The sequence below is a fragment of the Eumetopias jubatus genome, unplaced genomic scaffold (assembly GCF_037043125.1).
Source record: "Eumetopias jubatus isolate StellerSeaLion01/CBP00866 unplaced genomic scaffold, mEumJub1_p1.0 scaffold_14, whole genome shotgun sequence".
In the NCBI taxonomy this organism is placed as follows: domain Eukaryota; kingdom Metazoa; phylum Chordata; class Mammalia; order Carnivora; family Otariidae; genus Eumetopias; species Eumetopias jubatus.
The window spans coordinates 105,400,701-105,420,040 of NW_028274820.1; the positions used below are offsets into that span (position 1 = coordinate 105,400,701).

At 45.3% G+C, this 19,340-nt stretch overlaps 1 protein-coding gene across 1 annotated transcript in view; it reads left to right on the top strand.

Annotated features, from left to right (window-relative positions):
- Positions 1 to 19,340, top strand: part of DPP6 (dipeptidyl peptidase like 6) — a 719,037-nt gene that overhangs the window by 372,836 nt on the left and 326,861 nt on the right. The window lies entirely within an intron of this gene.

Below are 19,340 nucleotides of genomic sequence, written 5' to 3' on the forward strand. Positions count from 1 at the left end.
TCCTCAGGTCAGAGAACCTTTATGGTGGAATGCTGGAGGTCTAGTTCACATCCTGGCTTTTATAATAAATGAGGCCCAGAGAGGTTAAGTGATTTTTTTTTTGAGGTCACACAGCTTGCCAGTGGCACAGATGGTTGGAAGCCTATCTCCTGACTTCCCATTTAGTGCTCTTCCCACTACTGTCTGGTTGAGTGACACAGTGTTACTGTGTTTTCTTGCTGTCAGGCTGCTTCTGAAACGCTGCTCATGCTTCACAAACTCAAAAATCAACTAGCAATGGCTCTTCGCCATTTGTCTCCAACTAGGGCACTAGCTTCTCTTTTATCCTCAACTGTGGCCTCAGTATTCGTTTCTGATCCTTAGATTAGCTTATTTAAAAATGAGAGAAGTAGATGGAGCTCAGAGGGAATATATTTTATACAAAGGAATTAGAGAGAAATAGGAGCAGGGTGCTGGGAATAGCATTTGGGGGGGGACCCACAGAAATCCAGAATGTGGAGAGAGCCAAGGTCTTTTTGTTTGATGGAGGAAGTAATTTTACCTTTTGTGTTGAGGGAGACTTAGCACTTGCTCTCAGTTTGTGTTGACCCTTTGCATAGGCAGGAGGAAAGCACCAATAGCATACTCCGGGCTCAGTCTTGGAAATGAAAGGTGATTACCCTCTTCTTAAAGATTGTGAAGTCATATTCTAGAAACAGAGCTAACAATGAGTGACCAGGCATTTCAGTCTTAAAGAATGGCTAGGGGTTTACTAATTAGAGAAAGCAGAGAATAGACCCCTGGGGAATGTAAGGCTAGAATGTTAGTCTGTGCTAAACCTTAGCGAAGAAAAGACAGTGGAGAGAGAAAGAGGAGAGAAGGGAGGGGGAGGAGAGGAAAACTGGTAGAGAGGCAAAATCTAGGGATAAAACAGATTGGAGACGGAACACTGAACCATAGCTGTGGGGTTCAGAGCAAGTCAGAAGAAGCCCTGCAAAGACTCCATGAAGTGCAAAAATAATATTCCTATGTCTGTTTATTAGGGTGCCCATAGTTGCAGACTGGGCCTAAATCAGCATTCTATAAGCAAAAACCAAAATTTATTAAAAAAAAAAAAAAAGCCTAGATCTGGAGTCACAAGTGCTGGTAAGTTTCTGCTGGAACTATGTTGGTTATAAGGAGCTTGTACCTCATGAGCTAATTCACACTGCAGAGGTGTGGAGCTGGGCCAGAGGTGTGCTGGCTCTCTGGCCGGAGGAAACAAGCCAAAATTTCTTTATTGGCAAAGTTGGGAGTTGATACAAGCAATTGAGAAATGGCCCCGTGTCCGGCAGAAAATGTCCAGCCTACATGTTTGGCAGGTTAATTCTATTCATGAAGACCACCTGCAATTCTAAATGAAGTGCCTTTGGTGTCCAGCAGCTTTCTTAGGAGTACTCTCCCTTTGTAAATGTCCACATCCAGTGTGACATTTTGCTACAAAGTAACCAGTAGTCAGGGTTCTCCAAAGACTAGGCACCGCGCAGAGGGTAAGCGAACATGCCTGTTTTTCCCCCTCCGCTCCTCTGAGCGGTCCTCCCGCTGGTCTGCCCTGCCTTCCTCTTCCTGATCTGCCCCTTTCTCCCTGATCCCTAAAATGTAATAGCTTAAAACGGTTGAAGTAGCTTTACAGTGGTTAACTGAGACTTTATAACTGATGCTTCACAAGTACCATAAAGAATTTATCCCTTTCTTTAATATCACAAGGCTAAATGTGAAGATCCAGGGAAAGATTACCACAGTCATAGGATTATCAAATGATGTGAAGCTGGGTGTGCTTTAGAAATTATCAGAACATTGCTTCATTCAGTTAGTGTTTACTGAGTGCCCACAGTGCAGCAGGCAAAGGACACAGTGTTGGGCCCAGGGAGCTGTTTCTTACTGGTAGCCTTGAGAGTCACCTCTGTCATCTACCATACCTTCTACCACCACCATCACCACGACAGTCTCCTTTCTCTCCTCCTCTTCCTCCTTTCTCCTCTGTCTGTTCCTCCTCTCTTCTTCTTCATCATTATCACCACCACACCATCATCATCACCATCACCATCATCACCATCACCACCATCACTACCATCATCCCCATCATCATCAACATCACCATCATCACCACCATCATCACCACCATCATTATCATCACCGTCACCATCATCACCACCCTCACCACCATCACCATCATCACCACCACCATCACCATCACCACCATCATTATCATCATCACCACCACCATCGTCACCATCATCACCATTACCATCATCATCACATCATCACATCATATGACATCAATACCACCATTATCATCCTTACCACCACCATCATCATCGCCATCACCATCACCATCATCACCATTACCATCATCATCACCATCATCATCACATCACATCACATCATCATCGTTACCATCATCATCACATCACCACCATCATCATAACCTACTGGGGGTTTCCTATATCTTATGCTCTAGGCTAAGTGCTTTGTACATATTAAATCATTTAATTCTCACAACCATTATTCCCATTTTACAGATGAGGAAACTGAGGCTTATGGTGTTCAAATAACTTGATCAATATCACAGTTAGTAAGTAGCAAAATTTGAACTTGAACCTAGGTCTCTCTGGTCTTTATAAATTGTGCTACATTGGATCGAACCCAGGTTTCTGGTGTCCAGCCATTTTCTTTCACAACCTCACTAGCAACATAGGGTGTTTAATCCAAAACTATAAGTTGCGAATATTTCAGAATTATTGTCATCCCTTAAATTCTCTATTCTAGCTCTCCTTATTCCCATGATGTCAAGCTAACAGAATACCTAAGTGATAAAGAAAGTGGAGTGATTCCCCATGGAGAAAGTAACTTGATGGTTGTATTTTTATTATTATTTTTTAGTGCTCACCAACCACTAAAGATAACAAGTGTAGCTTAGGTTTAATATTGGAGTTAGTAGTCTAGAACCTGATACACTTTATCAAGAGGAAATTTATCAGGTTAGAGTTAAATTTCTCCTCACCCATTTTTACACTAGAGACTTGCTCTAATCTACATTTTCTGAGAATGATTGGGTATAACAGTCTTCACACTCTCTGCCCTGACATATTGGTTGCGACCAGATGAGGTCTGTGGATCAGTAGAATGGACACATTGAGCACCCCCTACAAAGAAGGAGGTTCACATGTCCTCAGACTGGTCACAGCGTAGTCTCTCCACACACTCGCCTGGTGGAGGGAATTCTCCCTTCTTTTGTAGTCACCACATTGCACTCCTCAGCCTCCTGGATCCCTTGCTGTGCTGTGCTAGGATTCCATGATGTGAGGGGGTCAGGCTTTCACCCCAGCACCCTCCGAAACTCCCCCATGCAGTCCCCACTAACCTCCAGGTAGCTGCCTCCCGTGGTCACTTCTCAGATCTCATCTTCCTTTACCTGTCAACTGATTACTCCCTCCGCCTGGGTGGACTTCCCCCTGACCGGGAGGCCATCATATTCTCTTGGCTTTATTTCGACGGCAGGGGTGACTCCTTCTCAGGCTGCTGTGCTGCTTCTTGCTCTTCTCCCTGACCTTTCGTGGTGGTGGGTCCCGGGGCTCAGCCTCTGGTCCTCCCCACTGAATATCTGCACTTCCTCCCGCAGGGTTTTCATTGAGTCTCATGACGTTAAGTATCCTCCATCTACTGATGTCTCCTGAACGTGTGTCTCCACACTGCATCTCTCCCGAACTTCTCAGCTGTCATCACAACCTTCAGCTTCAAACCGCAAATCTGGGTTCTTGATCATCACCCCCCCCCACACACACACACAACAAAAACCAAAAAATAACCCGTGCCCTATCCACTGCTTCTCCCAAGTCAGTTCATGGGAAGTCAATCCTTTTAGCAAAACAGGCTAGAAAGCTCAGAGTCATCCTTTGCTCTGCTCTGTCTCTCGTACCTCGTGTCCGACCCATCAGGAACCGTGCCAGCCCCACCTAACATACTCAGCGCCCGTCCAGACTCAGCCAGACATCCGGGTTCATGATGCCATGCCACAGGCAGATTTGACAGCGGTCCCCCTGGAAGGATGCAGACCAGAGACAGGCATGCTGCAAGCAAGAGCGGGAGCAGGGCCCTCCAGCGGCTACTCGGATAAAGGCTCTTTCTGGTGCCAGGAGAAGGGGTCACCTAAGGGACTGGGGTGGAGTTTTTATGTGTCCAACTTCTAGATATCTGGATTCCGCACACGTCTCGTTTCTTCTCACTGTGGGCACCCCTAGGGGAAGTCATTCATGCCCAGGACTGCGGTTACTATTCGTGTCAGTGAATTTCAATTCTGTATCAGCTCACACGCTCTTGTGAGCTGCCAACATGTGCCGTGTGTGACAGTGTTGCGTGTGTGTATGTGTCCCCCTGATTGATTTACACGTCCGCTGGGGCGTCTGATGGATGCCTCACGGGCACGCGGCCAGCCTCCCCCAGTCTCCCTTCACAGTACTCATACTGGCTCCCCCCGTTCTTAGGGTGAGGCACGCAGTCCTGGCCCCTGGGACCCTCCATTTCTTGGACTCTCTGTGATCAGCCTTCGGCTTACTGTCCACGCACAGACTTCTGCTTTTCTTCAGCCTTTGTGTCTCTCCAGCTTTCCCTTACTCTGAGCTGACTTGAGCTTCTTTCGATGGATTCAAGAGTCCGTGTTCTTTCTCCCGTAGGGTGGTTCATACATAGGACGCTCCTAATGCCCAGCACGCCCCCTCCCCTCTGGGTCCCGTCTCACCCACTCCCACTCTGCAAATGGTCCTCTTCTTCAGGCCCTCATTCTCGCTCCACAAGTAGGCTTTTCCATCCTGCCTTAGCCTTCTACATTTAGGCTCCCTTGAATCCTGGACATAACCTTTTTTACGTGCATTAAGTACAATTATTTATTCAGTACATGTCTTTCCTTCGCTGTGTAAACTGCACAAGGGTAGGATTCACATCTGTTTATGACCCAGCGGAGTGCCTGCTCTACAGCCATCTGGTCCCACTTCCACACTTTCTCATTTGATGCTTAAACAACCTCGTTTAAAGATAAGGAGACATAGGGGCATGCCATTTTACATAGAGTGGACAGAAGTCTTCTCTGATGAAGTGCTTTTAAACAGAGCCCTGCATGTGAGAATCATGCACTTGAGCTCTCTGTGGGGAAAGCATTCCAGGCAGCATGGAATAGCAACTGCAAAGGCCTGGGGGCAGGAGGCTGCCTGGCACCCACGAGCGATGGTAAGCCAGGAGAGAAAACTTTATATGATATCTGCATTATATATTTGTTGTGGTGAATTAGAAAGCAGAGTTGAACACAACTTCAGAAGATACTAAAACTCACCTCTAACTCTACTGACTAGAAATAGCCACTATTAAATTTTTATACTTATCTTTTCAGGTAATGTAATATGTGGGATAATACTAAGTGCATTCGGGGGGGGGGAGTTTATAACATAGATCATAAAGATATCTCCATGTAATAAATATGTATTTCCATTATCATCTTAATGTCCGAATAGGATCTCATTACGTAAATATACCTTAATTTGGCCCATCTTCAGAAGCTGAAAGGTTAGTGTGTGAGTAGAAGTGAAGTGGCTGATATAAAAAGCCATCATGAGTGATGAATGATAGGATGAGCAGCTGAGTAGAAATGGAGGGATGGGAGGAAGGACAGCCAGGTATGACTCGGAGATGTGAAGCCTGGTTAACTGGGATGGCCATTGCACTGATGGGGAGTTGGTTTCTATGGCTAGATGATGAGGTCAGAGTAGAAGTTGACAGAAGATGACTAAGTAGAAATGCCCTTTACATATTGAGGACCAGGCATGAAGCTAGGAGAGTGGTCAGAGCCGCTTGGAGAAACATGGGAAGTATGCATCGCTGAGGGGCTGCTAAAGTCTCCTGGTGGGTAGGGGAGGGGGGCCAAAGGCCAGAGGAGGCAGGAGGAGAGCCCTGAGGTACAACATCGGGGAAGGCACAGAGAAAGTGAGGAGAGCCAGCCTACCCGTCGTGTGATGGCAGGTGGAGAATGCGTCAGTGGGAAATTGCCCACGGTGGCCACGTACTTCCTCTACCAGGAGATACCCTCTTACTCTTACTAACACCAGAAAGAGCGTGTAATATTTGGCTATAAACAGCTTTTGCTCTCTCCTCCCTGCAAGTGTAAACAACAGCATCGATGGAGTCACGTCCCTCCACACAAATTGTCCGAGGCCAGATGTTCTCTCAATAAGCATGTTTGCTTTTGCAGGTTTGCCTCTTAGGAAGGACTGAAGCTTGCAGATGGTCTGGCGAGCTCATGCCCTGTGCAGTGAGCAAACCAAGGCCACCTGCACCCTTCAGGGAGCCCGCTGTGCCCAGCCGGTGTCTTCAGGACACAGGCACGCCGGGGGCTGACGGGCAGGAGCTGCTTGCAGGGCCCGGCTCATGCGTCTGCCAGCTCCAAGGGGGAGCTTCTCAGATGCTCTGTCCTCCTCACTGTACCTGTTCGTCTTCGGTTGGACTGTGGCGGAAGACCACTGTGGCTGGCTCTGGAATCAGTGTTTGTTTATGCTCATTTCCATTACTCCAGCCACTTGTGAGCAGAGAGCCCTCTGTGTCTCTCGGATGCAATACTAGAGAGACCATAGAATTGGAGAAAATTGCTTCCTTTGAATGTAGGAAAGTACCAGCTGGCTGGTTGATAGCAGAAAAGTATATGTTTTAGAAGGTAAAGTTGGAGATAGAGCACAGGGCTCAAAGCAACTTGATTTCCATATTTGCTTTTTCCTCTTCTCTTTTGTTACTCGGAAAACACAGATGGATTTTTCTTTTCTTTAACATATAACGCTCGTGGAGTTGGATAGAGGGGGAATTCAAGTATAAAATGGTTTGGGTATTTCTGCTGCTTTGTGAAAGCCACATTTTTTCAATCAAAACCATAAAGTCATAGAGTTGTGGAAAGTGAGGAAGGCCCCAGAAGGTCATCTGTGCAGCCTGTACCAACTGGCCAGAAGCAATGTCAGGGACATGCCCAGAAAGGACAAGTGTCAGAGACCAAAGGTGTTCTTCAACGGCTCGGTGAGGAGGTAGAAATAGCAGTGGCATCATTTGAAGTCATTGCATAAAATCCATATCGAAGAACATCATTACACTGTATTCAAACCTGTAAGGAATAGATGAGGTGGAATTCCAGGGCACAATTGTGTGAACCACCAGTTTCCTCTCTCTCTTCGGTGGTGCTTTTCAAGATCCCACTTTCCTCTGAAGAGGAGAAGCCCGGTTGTGTGGTATCAGGAGGCCAATTCTGTCTCCGACTATTTTAAGGCAATAGAGTGCACCCACACCGTTGCTATCCTAGGCTCCGACTGAGGCTGTTTGCGCAGCCACCCGTCTGCATCATTCTGTCCCGTGCTTAACGTATCTTCCACATTCCCAGCATCCGAGCTGAAACTATTATGTGCTTAAGGTCCTTCGAGCATTTCCTGTTGGAGATATCTGTGGAAGGACGGTAGCATTTATTTGTATTTCTTTTCATATGGCCATTTCTCCTTTCAGTTTTTTTTATTTTATTATGTTATGTTAATCACCGTACATTACATCATTAGTATTTTATGTTGTATTCCATGATTCATTGTTTGTGCAGAACACCCAGTGCTCTATGCAGAACGTGCCCTCCTTAGTACCCTTCATACCCATCACGGGGCTACCCCATCCCCCCACCCCCTCCCCTCTAGAACCCGCAGTTTGTTTCCTGAGATTAAGAATTCCTTATATCAATTCCTCATGGGGCGCCTGGGTGGTTCAGTTGGTTTAGGGGCTGCCTTTGGCTAAGGTCATGATCCTGGAGTCCCAGGATCGAGTCCCGCATTGGGCTCCCTGCTCAGCAGGAAGTCTGCTTCTCCCTCTAACCCTCCCCCCTCTCATGCTCTATTTCATTCTGTGCTCAAATAAATAAATAAAATCTTTAAAAAAAAAAAGAATCCCTTATATCAATTCCTCATATCAGTGAGATGATATGATACTTGCCTTTCTCTGATTGACTTATTTCACTTAGCATAATACCTCTAGTTTCATCCACGTCATTACAAATCGCAAGATTTTAGGGTTTCTGATGGCTGCATAATATTTCGTTATATATATCACATCTTCTTTATCCATTCATCCATTGATGGACTTCTTGGCTCTTTCCATAGTTTGGCTATTGTGGACATTGCTGCTATAAACACTGGGGTGACCGTACCCCTTCGGATCCCTACATTTGTATCTTTGGGGTAAATACCCAGTAGTGCAATTGCTGGGTCATAGGGTAGCTCTATTTTCAACTTTTTGAGGAACCTCCATACTGTTTTCCAGAGTGGCTGCACCAGCTTGCATTCCCACCAACAGTGTAGGAGGGTTCCCCTTTCTCCACATCCCCGCCAACATCTGTCGTTTCCTGACTTGTTCATTTTAGCCATTCTGACTGGTGTGAGGTGGTATCTCTTTGAGGTTTTGATTTGGATTTCCCTGATGCCGAGCGATGTTGAGCACTTTTTCACGTGTCTGTTGGCCATTTGGATGTCTTCTTTGGAAAAATGTCTGTTCACATCCTCTGCCCATTTCTTGATTGGATTATTTGTTCTTTGGGTGTTGAGTTTGGTAACTTCCTTATAGATTTTGGATACCAGCCCTTTATCTGATATGTCATTTGCAAATATCTTCTCCCATTCTGTCGGTTGTCTTTTGATTTTGTGGACTGTTTCTTTTGCTGTGCAAAAGCTTTTTATCTTGATGAAATCCCAATAGTTCATTTTTGCCCTTGCTTCCCTTGCCTTTGGCAATGTTTCTAGGAAGAAGTTGCTGTGCCTGAGGTCAAAGAGGTTTCTGCCTGTGTTCTCCTTTAGGATTTTGATGACTGCTGTCTCACGTTTAGGTCTTTCAACCATTTGGAGTCTATTTTTGTGTGTGGTGTAAGGAAATGGTCCAGTTTCATTCTTCTGCATGTGGCTGTCCAATTTTCCCAACACCATTTGTTGAAGAGACTGTCTTTATTCCATTGGACATTCTTTCCTGCTTTGTCAAAGATGAGTTGACCATAGAGTTGAGGGTCCATTTCTGGGCTCTCGATTCTGTTCCATTGATCTATGTGTCTGTTTTTGTGCCAGTACCGTACTGTCTTGATGATGACAGCTTTGTAATAGAGCTGGAAGTCCGGAATTGTGATGCCGCCAGCTTTGCTTTTCTTTTTCAACATTCCTCTGGCTATTCGGAGTCTTTTCTGGTGCCATATAAATTTTAGGATGATTTGTTCCATGTCTTTGAAAAAAGTGGATGGTATTTTGATAGGGATTGCACTGAATGTGTAGATTGCTCTTGGTAGCATTGACATCTTCACAATGTGTGTTCTTCCAATCCATGAGCATGGAATGTTTTTCCATTTCTTTGTGTCTTCCTCAATTTCTTTCATGAGTATTCGATAGTTTTCTGAGTAGAGATTCTTTGCCTCTTTGGTTAGATTGATTCCTAGGTATCTTATGGTTTTGGGTGCAATTGTAAATGGGATCGACTCCTTGATTTGTCTCTCTTCTGTCTTGTTGTTGGTGTATAGGAATGCCACTGATTTCTGTGCATTGATTTTATATCCTGCCACTTTACTGAATTCCTGTATGAGTTCTAGCAGTTTTGGGGTGGAGTCTTTTGGGTTTTCCACATAAAGTATCATATCATCTGCAAACAGTGAGAGTTTGACTTCTTAGCTGATTTGGATGCCTTTTGTTTCTCTTTGTTGTCTGATTGCTGTGGCTAGGACTTCTAATACTATGTTGAATAGCAGTGGTGAGAGTGGACGTCCCTGCCGCGTTCCTGACCTTAGAGGAAAAGCTCTTAGCTTTTCCCCATTGAGAATGATATTCACTTTGGGTTTTTCATAGATGTTTTTTATGATATTGAGGTATGTACCTTCTATCCCTACACTTTGAAGAGTTTTAATCAAGAAAGGACGCTGAACTTTGTCAAATGTTTTTTTCTGCATCTATGGAGATCATATGGTTCTTGTTCTTCCTTTTATTAACGTATTGTATCACATTGATTGATTTGCGGATGTTGAACCAGCCTTGCAGCCCAGGGATAAATCCCACTTGGTCGTGGTGAATAATCTTTTAATGTACCGTTGGATCCTATTGGCTATTATTTTGGTCAGAATTTTTGCATCCATGTTCATCAAGGATATTGGTCTGCAATTCTTTTTGATGGGGTCTTTATCTGCTTTTGGGATCAAGGTAATGGTGGCCTCATAAAATGAGTTTGGAAGTTTTCCTTCCATTTCTATTTTTTTGGAACAGTTTCAGAAGAATAGGTATCACTTCTTCCTTAAATGTTTGGTAGAATTCCTCTGGGAAGCCATCTGGCCCTGGGCTCTTGTTTGTTTGGAGGTTTTTGATGACTGCTTCAATTTCCTTAGTGGTTATGGGTCTGTTCAGGTTTTCTGTTTCTTCCTGGTTCAGTTTTGGTAGTTGATACAGCTCTAGGAATGCATCCATTTCTTCCAGATTATCTAATTTGCTGGCATATAGTTGCTCATAATATGTTCTTATAATTGTTTGTTTTTCCTTGGTGTTGGTTGTGATCTCTCCTCTTTCATTCATGATTTTATTTATTTGGGTTGTTTCTCCTTTCTTTTTGATAAGTCTGCCCAGGGGTTTATTAATCTTATTAATTCTCTCAAAGAACCAGCTCCTAGTTTCTTTGATCTGTTCTACTGTTCTTTTAGTTTCTATTTCATTGACTTCTGCTCTGATCTTTTTTATTTCTCCTCTCCTGCTGGGTTTAGGCTTTATTTGCTGTTCTTTCTCCAGCTCCTTTAGGTGTAGGGTTAGGTTGTGTATTTGAGACCTTTCTTGTTTCTTGAGAAAGGCTTGTATTGCTATATACTTTCCGCTTAGGACAGCCTTTGATGGCCAAGGATTTTGAACAGTTGTGTTTTCATTTTCATTTGTTTCCATGAACTTTTTAAATTCTTCTTTAATTTCCTGGTTGACCCATCATTCTTCAGTAGGATGCTCTTTAGCCTCCATGTATTTGAGTTCTTTCCAACTTTCCTCTTGTGATTGAGTTCTAGTTTCAAAGCATTGTCATCCGAACATATGCAGGGAATGATCCCAATCTTTTGGTACCGGTTGAGACCTGATTTGTGACCTAGGATGTGATCAATTCTGGAGAATGTTCCGTGGGCACTAGAGAAGAATGTGTATTCTCTTGCTTTGGGATGGAATGTTCTGAATATGTCTGTGAAGTCCATTTGGTCCAGTGTGTCATGTAAAGCCTTTATTTCCTTGTTGATCTTTTGCTTAGACGATCTGTCCATTTCAGTCAGGGGGGTGTTAAAGTCCCCCACTATTATTGTATTGTTGTCGATGTATTTCTTTGATTTTGTTATTAATTGGCTTATATAATTGGCTGCTCCCATGTTAGGGGCATAGATATTTACAATTGTTAGATCTTCTTGTTGGATAGATCCTTTAAGTAGGATATAGTGTCCTTCCTCATCTCTCATTATAGTGTTTGGTTTAAAATCTAACTTGTCTGATATAAGGATTGCCACCCCAGCTTTCTTTTGATGTCCATTAGCAAGGTAAATGGTTTTCCACCCCCTCACTTTCAATCTGGGGGTGTCTTTGGGTCTAAAATGAGTCTCTTGCAGGCAGTGTATCAATGGGTCTTGCTATTTTATCCAATCTGATAGCCTCTGTCTTTTGATTGGGGCATTTAGCCCATTTACATTCAGGGTAACTATTGAAAGATATGAGTTTAGTGCCATTGTATTGCCTGTAAGGTGACTGTTACTGTATATTGTCTGTGTTCCTTTCTGGTCTATGTTACTTTTAGGCTCTCTTTGCTTAGAGGACCCCTTTCAATATTGCTTGTAGGGCTGGTTTGGTGTTTTCAAATTCCTTTAGTTTTTGTTTGTCCTGGAAGCTTTTTATCTCTCCTTCTATTTTCAATGACAGCCTAGCTGGATATAGTATTCTTGGCTGCATATTTTTCTCATTTAGTGCTCTGAAGATATCATGGCAGTACTTTCTGGCCTGCCAGGTCTCTGTGCATAGGTCTGTTGCCAATCTAATGTTTCTACCATTGTAGGTTACAGATCTCTTGTCCTGAGCTGCTCTCAGGATTTTCTCCTTGTCTCTGAGACTCGTAAGTTTTACTATTAGATGTCGGGATGTTGACCTATTTTTATTGATTTTGAGGGGGGTTCTCTGTGCGTCCTGGCTTTTGATGCCTGTTTCCTTCCCCAAATTAGGGAAGTTATCTCCTATAATTTGCTCCAATATACCTTCTTCCCCTCTCTTTCTCTCTTCTTCCTTTGGGATTCCAATTATTCTAATACTGTTTCATCTTATGGGATCACTTATCTCTTGAATTCTGCCCTCATGATCCAGTAGTTGTTTATCTCTCTTTTTCTCAGCTTCTTTATTCTCCATCATTTGGTTTTCTATATCACTAATTCTCTCTTCTGCCTCATTTATCCTTGCAGTTAGAACCTCCATTTTTGGTTGCACCTCATTAATAGCCTTTTTGATTTTGACTTGGTTAGATTTTAATTCATTTCTCCAGAAAGGGATTATCTAGTATCTTCCATGCCTTTTTCAAGCCCAGGTAGTAACTTTATAATCATCATTCTCAACTCTAGTCCAACATCTTACTAATGTCCATATTGAGTAGGTCCCTGGCAGTCGGTACTGCCTTTTGTTCTTTTTTTTTTTTTTTGAGGTTAGTTTTTCCGTCTTGTCATTTTGTCCAGAGGAGAATAAATGAATGAGAGAACAAAAGGCTAACAGGGTAACAACGACCCCAGAAAAATACACACTAAACAAATCAGAAGAGACCTTCCAGAAAGTGGTCACTTTTCTGTTCAGAGAGTTGCTGCTATTCTTTTCTTCGATCTCCTGTTGAGTTTGTAGGTGTTCAGAATGGTTTGATCCCTATCCAGCTGAATTCCTGGGACCAGACGAAATCCAGGCTCCTGCTCCTCCGCCTTCTTGCTCCTCCCAGGACGGTAGCATTTAGTGCTAGTGACAATAAAAGCAAAGATTGCAACAGGCTCTTCAGGCCCCTAAGTGTCACGGGGCTCTACAGCGCCTCCACTCGGTTCATGGCTGGGAGTCACATCCCTGCAGCCTCGGCCAGGCCACCGCTGCTCCAGCAGAGAGAGGGGCCTGCTGAATCTTGTAAGCCTCCCAGCTTGGGCAAGTGCACGCCACCTCCCTGGGAAATTTAAGTATACCCTCACCTTTGTGGAATGCGATGCCAACCCTTGCCAGGAGTGAAATCCATCTCAACTTTGTATGTTTGCATTACAAGAGGACAGGCTTTTTTTTTCCCCCTTTGGGATCTAGGAAATAAGTATGTATGTATACACACATAGGCATATATTTTGTTTTCCTGAGAAAGGGATCTCAAGTGAGATTTACATGTTATTTTTCCTCCGCAGTGAGGTTCACAGACATTTTCCAGGACATGATATGGTTCTTTCAGGGCTCCTAGGCTTTTAAGGACTTATCCTGAGGATACCCACAGCACTCGGCCCCTCTTTCCCTACACGGTGGTGCCCATGAGCAGGATATGACTTGAGGCACGGGCGATGCTGGAGCAGGTGTTCTTGCAAGGTCGGATCAAAGTGCGGGGTGACAGCACTGCCCAGGTGCAGCAGCCCACAGACCAGGACCCACGAGCCTCGCTTGGTTTTACTCATGTTCAAATTAACGCTGCCTCAGTCTCAGCTACTGCCTCTGTTGAGCCCAAGGGTTCGAGTCCTCGGCCCGCTCTTTCTGGAACGGTCTTTTTAATGCAAATCCAGAAGTCCCATTAATTAGAGACTCTGCATCCTTGAAAGCACTGACATTATCATTTACCGTTTCAATTAAATTACCCCACAAAGTCCTTAACCACATCAGCCTTCCGGAGGCTAATTAATTATCATTGACATCTTTTCAAACATTGATCACCTTCTTAATTAATAAAAAATGAATCACTTGCTCTCCTGCATAATTGAGTCTAATCCCCTGTGACCCATCCATCCCGCACTCAATGGCGTACCTAACTGTGTGTTCAGTTGTTTGTTTTCTTCTCTTGTCTTGCCCTTGACGGGAGCTTCTTTGGGCCATCAGTGCATTGTAGTGACTGTGCCATTTCTCTCATGGACCAGAGTGTCTGGCTTGTGATAAAGTCTCCAGAAATATTAATCAACCAAACAAATGACTTGGTGATTGAGCAAACTGATTTGGGGAAAAGCTCTTAGAGTAGCTGGCTTTCTGGTTGATTGAAGACTAACCAGGTTTATTTTTCAGAATTCCTGGCATTTTAAGGAATTATACATACATTTATAATGATAAATACATATCTGATTCTATTTTCCTGCTTTAGTTGGGGGGATCTAATAGATGGCTGGCGATAGCTCCTGATACTAGACTTGTTCGCCCATAGTTTCTATACTTGCCGTTTACTGATTATATGCAAAATGTACCCAACACTGTCCCAAGTTCTTTATATGTACCACTTCAGCCGATCACTCAGAGCCACCCGAGGAGGGACATGGATGTCATCGTGTCCACATGGCGCAGCAACCTGCAAATCTTCAGCCACGTGGGGTCAACAGAAGCATAAACATGAACCCATGCTATGGAAAGCCCAATGACCCTTTCTGTGTTTTGTATTGGGCTTCCTGATCTCCTCCCAGGCTAACCCCCCATTCCTCTTGGGGTGACCCATCATGACCCCAGGTCACGGTTGTCCCTTCCTTGTATGGACACGGCCAGTGCTCTGTTCTCCCAGATGCACAGACACAAAGCTGCTTGATGACAGGCTTTCATGAAGGATGAGGAGGATGAGGGAGGAGAGCCATGGCACACCCCAGAAGAAGGACCTAGAAATGAGCAGCACACCAACCTCTTCTGAAGGCTTAAGAGTAAGGCAAGAACCTCTGAGAATTTTTGATTGGCTTCCCTTTGTTTCTCGCTGAGGGGGGCTTCCCAAGCCCACGTGGCCTTGCTTTGCTGCTCTTATTTCGGTCATGGGACCTTTGAATTCATGTCCATAGCCCCCTGTCACCAACTGGCATGGAGTTGGGGCAGAGGGATTGGAAACAAATCAGCATTGCCTTCAAACTTCACATGCATCTCATGCTCACGTTTGAAATGTTTCGGGCCTGAGCACGCCGAATAACCATAGTCCTGTGCTCTCTTTGCAAGCTGAGTATCTTCCAGAAGGAAGCTGTTCTGGGTACTGGGGGAGAGCTTTCTTTTTTTTTTTTTTTTAAGATTTTATTTATTTTGACAGAGAGGGACAGAGAGAGAGGGAACACAAGCAGGGGGAGTGGGAGAGGGAGAAGCAGGCTTCCTGCGGAGCAGGGAGCCTGATGCGGGGCTCGATCCCAGGACCCTGAGATCATGACCTGAGCTGAAGGCAGATGCTTAAAGACTGAGTCACCCAGGTGCCCCAGGGTAGATCTTTCTAATGTCTGATGGTTTACAAATGGTTGATATGGAGTTCGTCTTTGTTTGAATCTCATCTCATGTCTTGGGGAGTGAACCAGGGGAAGTTTGTGGAAAAAGTCATGTTGGCATCTGGGTTTTTTTTGACATCAAGCAAGCAGGTTCTGGGCTTTCAGATCCAAGTCACCGATGTACGAGCCAAGCTCACCTCCACTGCTTGTGGCCTGGCACAGGCTGTCTCCCTGCTGCGCAGACCCCTACTCACTCCCTCTTCTCTGAGTACTTTGGGCTCCCATACAGTCTCTCTTTAGAGAAGACAGGTGAGGACTGTGCATGCATCTTCGTTCAGCAGAGTGGTCTCCCTGTGCCCGGCAGTCCTCACTTTTATGCTCCCGCTTTGGGGGCTATTTAGATTTTCACAACAACAACAAAAAGACCAAATTAAAAACTGTTTCCAAAGTAAAGACACATCTTTGGGACCTCTACCCTTTGCCAAGCAAGGAACCAACAAGTGAGTTAATTTTTTAACCTCTCTGAGGCCAAGTGCTTAGACCGGACTTCCATCCCCACCAAAAGGAAGGGGAAATAGAACAAACCTCAGAAATTGTAAAATAGCTGAATGCTTCCTATGAATACCAGTTTTACAGAGAAGGGTAGGATCAGAGAGGTTAAGTTATTTGCCCTGGGCCACACAGCTAACAAGTGGCAGAACTAGTTTCTTTAAGAGTTCTGTCTGCCTTTCTTCAAAATTACCTTCTAGGGATTTCGAGAACTTGCCCAAAGTTCAGTGGAAGGTTTACGTTTATTAAAGGCGAGGGCCTTAAAGTAGTCACTGTGAGGTTGAATCCTTACGGGCCCTGGGAGTCTGGAAGTGCCAATGAAGGACAAGGCCATGTCCCCTGGGCAGTCTCATCTCCTTGCACACGCTCTCAGGACCAGCCTGGCTCCGTGGCGGGCCCCCGGCTCCATGTGGTGCATGCCGTCCCTGCCCCTTGCTGCTGGCGTTCTGTGGGCCTACCACCCTCGGGGTCACAGCAGGAATGCCAGGGCCCCGTGGACGGGTCTGTCAGCAGACCCACGGGGCAGCCACGGGGAGCGTGAGGTCTGCCGCTTCCCCCGCGTTTCTGCTGTTGGCTTCTCAGCCCCATCTCTGATACCCCTGGGCACCAAATACCATCCTTAACACAGTTGTGAGGTGCAGAAGACAAATGCCTAACAAATAAGCAGGTAAGCCGGAAAAGAATAATGCTGTTGGATACCTTTTCAAAAAGGACTTAAGTTTTGGGTTTTGTGTCCAATCTAACACTTTGCTGGTAGATTTGCTCTAAACCCACACTAGCTACTTGGGGTCAGTAAGCTCTAGGTCCGGAGTTCTAATGGGCAAATTCATGCAGATCCTTCCCGTTTGCCGTCTGGTTCTCATGCCTCGAGACACAGTGGGTAGTGGTAGCCAGAGGTCAGGAATGCTTCTCAGGAGTCATTTTATCTATCTGCTCTCATTGAATTGCCTCAGATGTGAAGCCCACCTCTGTCTACAACCCCCAGGCTATCTGCGAGTGAATATGCACATGGTATGCGGAGGACAGACGGGGTGTCTGTGGTCCGGGCTGAGAGGGCACCTTTCTGGCTGAAATCCGAGGGGTAAAAGCAACAACGACACCAGTCTCTCCTGGCGTGTTTCCTGTGCTGGCTCCCTTCCCAGTGACTCCTCGCATTTAAATAGGTTTAAAAATGTTGATTGTTCATCCTTAGGTTAAATTGTTGGGTTTTTAAAACTTAATTTTGGGTTACAACCTCCAAATAAGTAACGTTAAATGGATTGCAAATAAAATTAGTGTGCTCATTTACCAGCTGATGGGCATTAGAAAGAATGGCCACGTTAGCGCTTCCCTGTGGTTCCGCTTGAAGCTGTCTCAAGCCTTTCTCCTCTGGGGCCCAGATCCCGCCACAGCCCCTGAAGAAGTCGCTCTGTGCTCAGGAAAAGACGCGGCATAGCGACGGCTAAAAAGAAGTCTCCACTCCGCCTTTACTCCCAGGCAGCCCTGTCTTCTTTACCCTTTACCCCCACCCCATGGCCTTCATTTGCCTTAGAGCCTCACACTGGCCCAGAATCTCTGCCTCCTCCCTTTTCTGAACCAGCAGTGGACAGAGTTTGAAAGCACAAGAACCCTTCCGCCTTCCTGCCTTCCCATCCACCTGCATGAGTGCGTGAGAAACAGGAGAAAATGAGTCGTACCTGGAAGGGAGCTCATTCTCTAGTTTTCCTTGGGAGCTCAGGTTCAAAACTACCACCGCCAACTGTGACTGCTCCACGTTTCTGGACAGTTCCATGGGAAGGCCCTGGACAGAAGCAGGGGGTTGTAACCGGGGTCTCCAGAGCAGAATGTGGCAAGCTCCCTTTCCCTGCTTACTCGTGACCTTAGCATATCTTCTGCTAACGTGTCTTTCCAGGACTTTCCTTCCAGGATAGGAACTTAATCTCTTGAAGCTATTTCTTTCCAACCTCAGTAGCTCAAGGATTCTGTCCCGGCACGAAACAAGAGTTAGTTCTGCACGGACCACACTGCATAAAACAATGTAGAGGTAGAGCAGGATCCTTAGAGCATCTTTCATTTACTTCATAAATATTGTTAAACATGTGCCTGGACTCTGGTTGGTTAGATAATGATGTGGAGTCATAAAGATATACAAGACCTGGTTTGTACCTTCTGTCTAGAACATAAAGCATATTGTAAAGGTTAACTTACACAGCATCAGTGTATTTTTATTTGCTTGGTTACGTTGAGGGCTGTTTCCTCCACCTAGCACAGTGCCAGAAAGTGTTCGCTACATGAGCGCTCAGAACAAAATATTTGAATTCACACCATTTTGTTCCAGAAAAGGATTTGGTGCAAGTCAATGCAGACATCAGGTAGCAATAGAAGATGCCAACGACAACAAAGAAAAGACAAGCGCCCACGGTGCGTGTTGGCTTCATGGGCATTTTAAGGGCATGAAAATCTGTGGACTGGGACGTCCAAAGGAGGCCCCTCCTTCTTGCCTCCACCCTGCTCTCTGCCTGTCCTCGGCCTGCTCGTCACCCTCCCCACCCACCTGTTTCCTCTCCTGGCTGGACACCAGACCAGGTGTTATTTGTACATTAGCATCATGGAAGTGCTTTGTGGCCGGTGGTGTTTCCATTTTACATGTGAGGAAACAGGCATAAGGCTTTGTACTGTTAGTATCACAGCAGAGAAGTGGCTGCAGGTTTGTCTCTCGCCAAAACTTAGGATGTGAACTCTTCCCTGTGGGTGGTCCTTTAAGCAGGATGAAGATCTGGTTCTCATTTTCCCTTGCCCTTCGGCATCTGAGGCTTTGTTCTGAAGATAAGCCGTAAAATCTCACTTAGGGATTGAGACTCATTCAAGAGTCGCCCAGCAATGGCCTTGAACCAGTCAGTTAAAAACCCGTGAAGCTTCCATATCCGTCTTCTTCATCAAGGCCCGGCATCCGTGGTCTGCCGGTTAACCTGAGATTCCTTTAGGAGATGGTGTGTTTTATGTTACCAGGTTAGTGGAAGCATCCTGGAAGCCAGCATAGAGTTCCGTATGGGACCTTTTGGAGAAGTCCCTGGATGGCAGACAGTGACCCCAGGGATGTTGCAGGAGCCAGGTCCGAGAGAGATCCTGATGCTCTCGAGGCTCAGCTTCAGTGATGTTTCCAAGACCCCAGGGTGCTTTTGGGTCAAGTGTGACTTTAGTGAATGAATTGTAGGTTGAGCGAGTGTCATTTTACAAGAGGACGGAATGTTGACATGAATTCTCCGTCCATACTTGTGGTGTCATGTATAAGCATAGACCTGGAACTTTCCATGGTTCTGTGAGCAGGGTACTCATTGAAGGC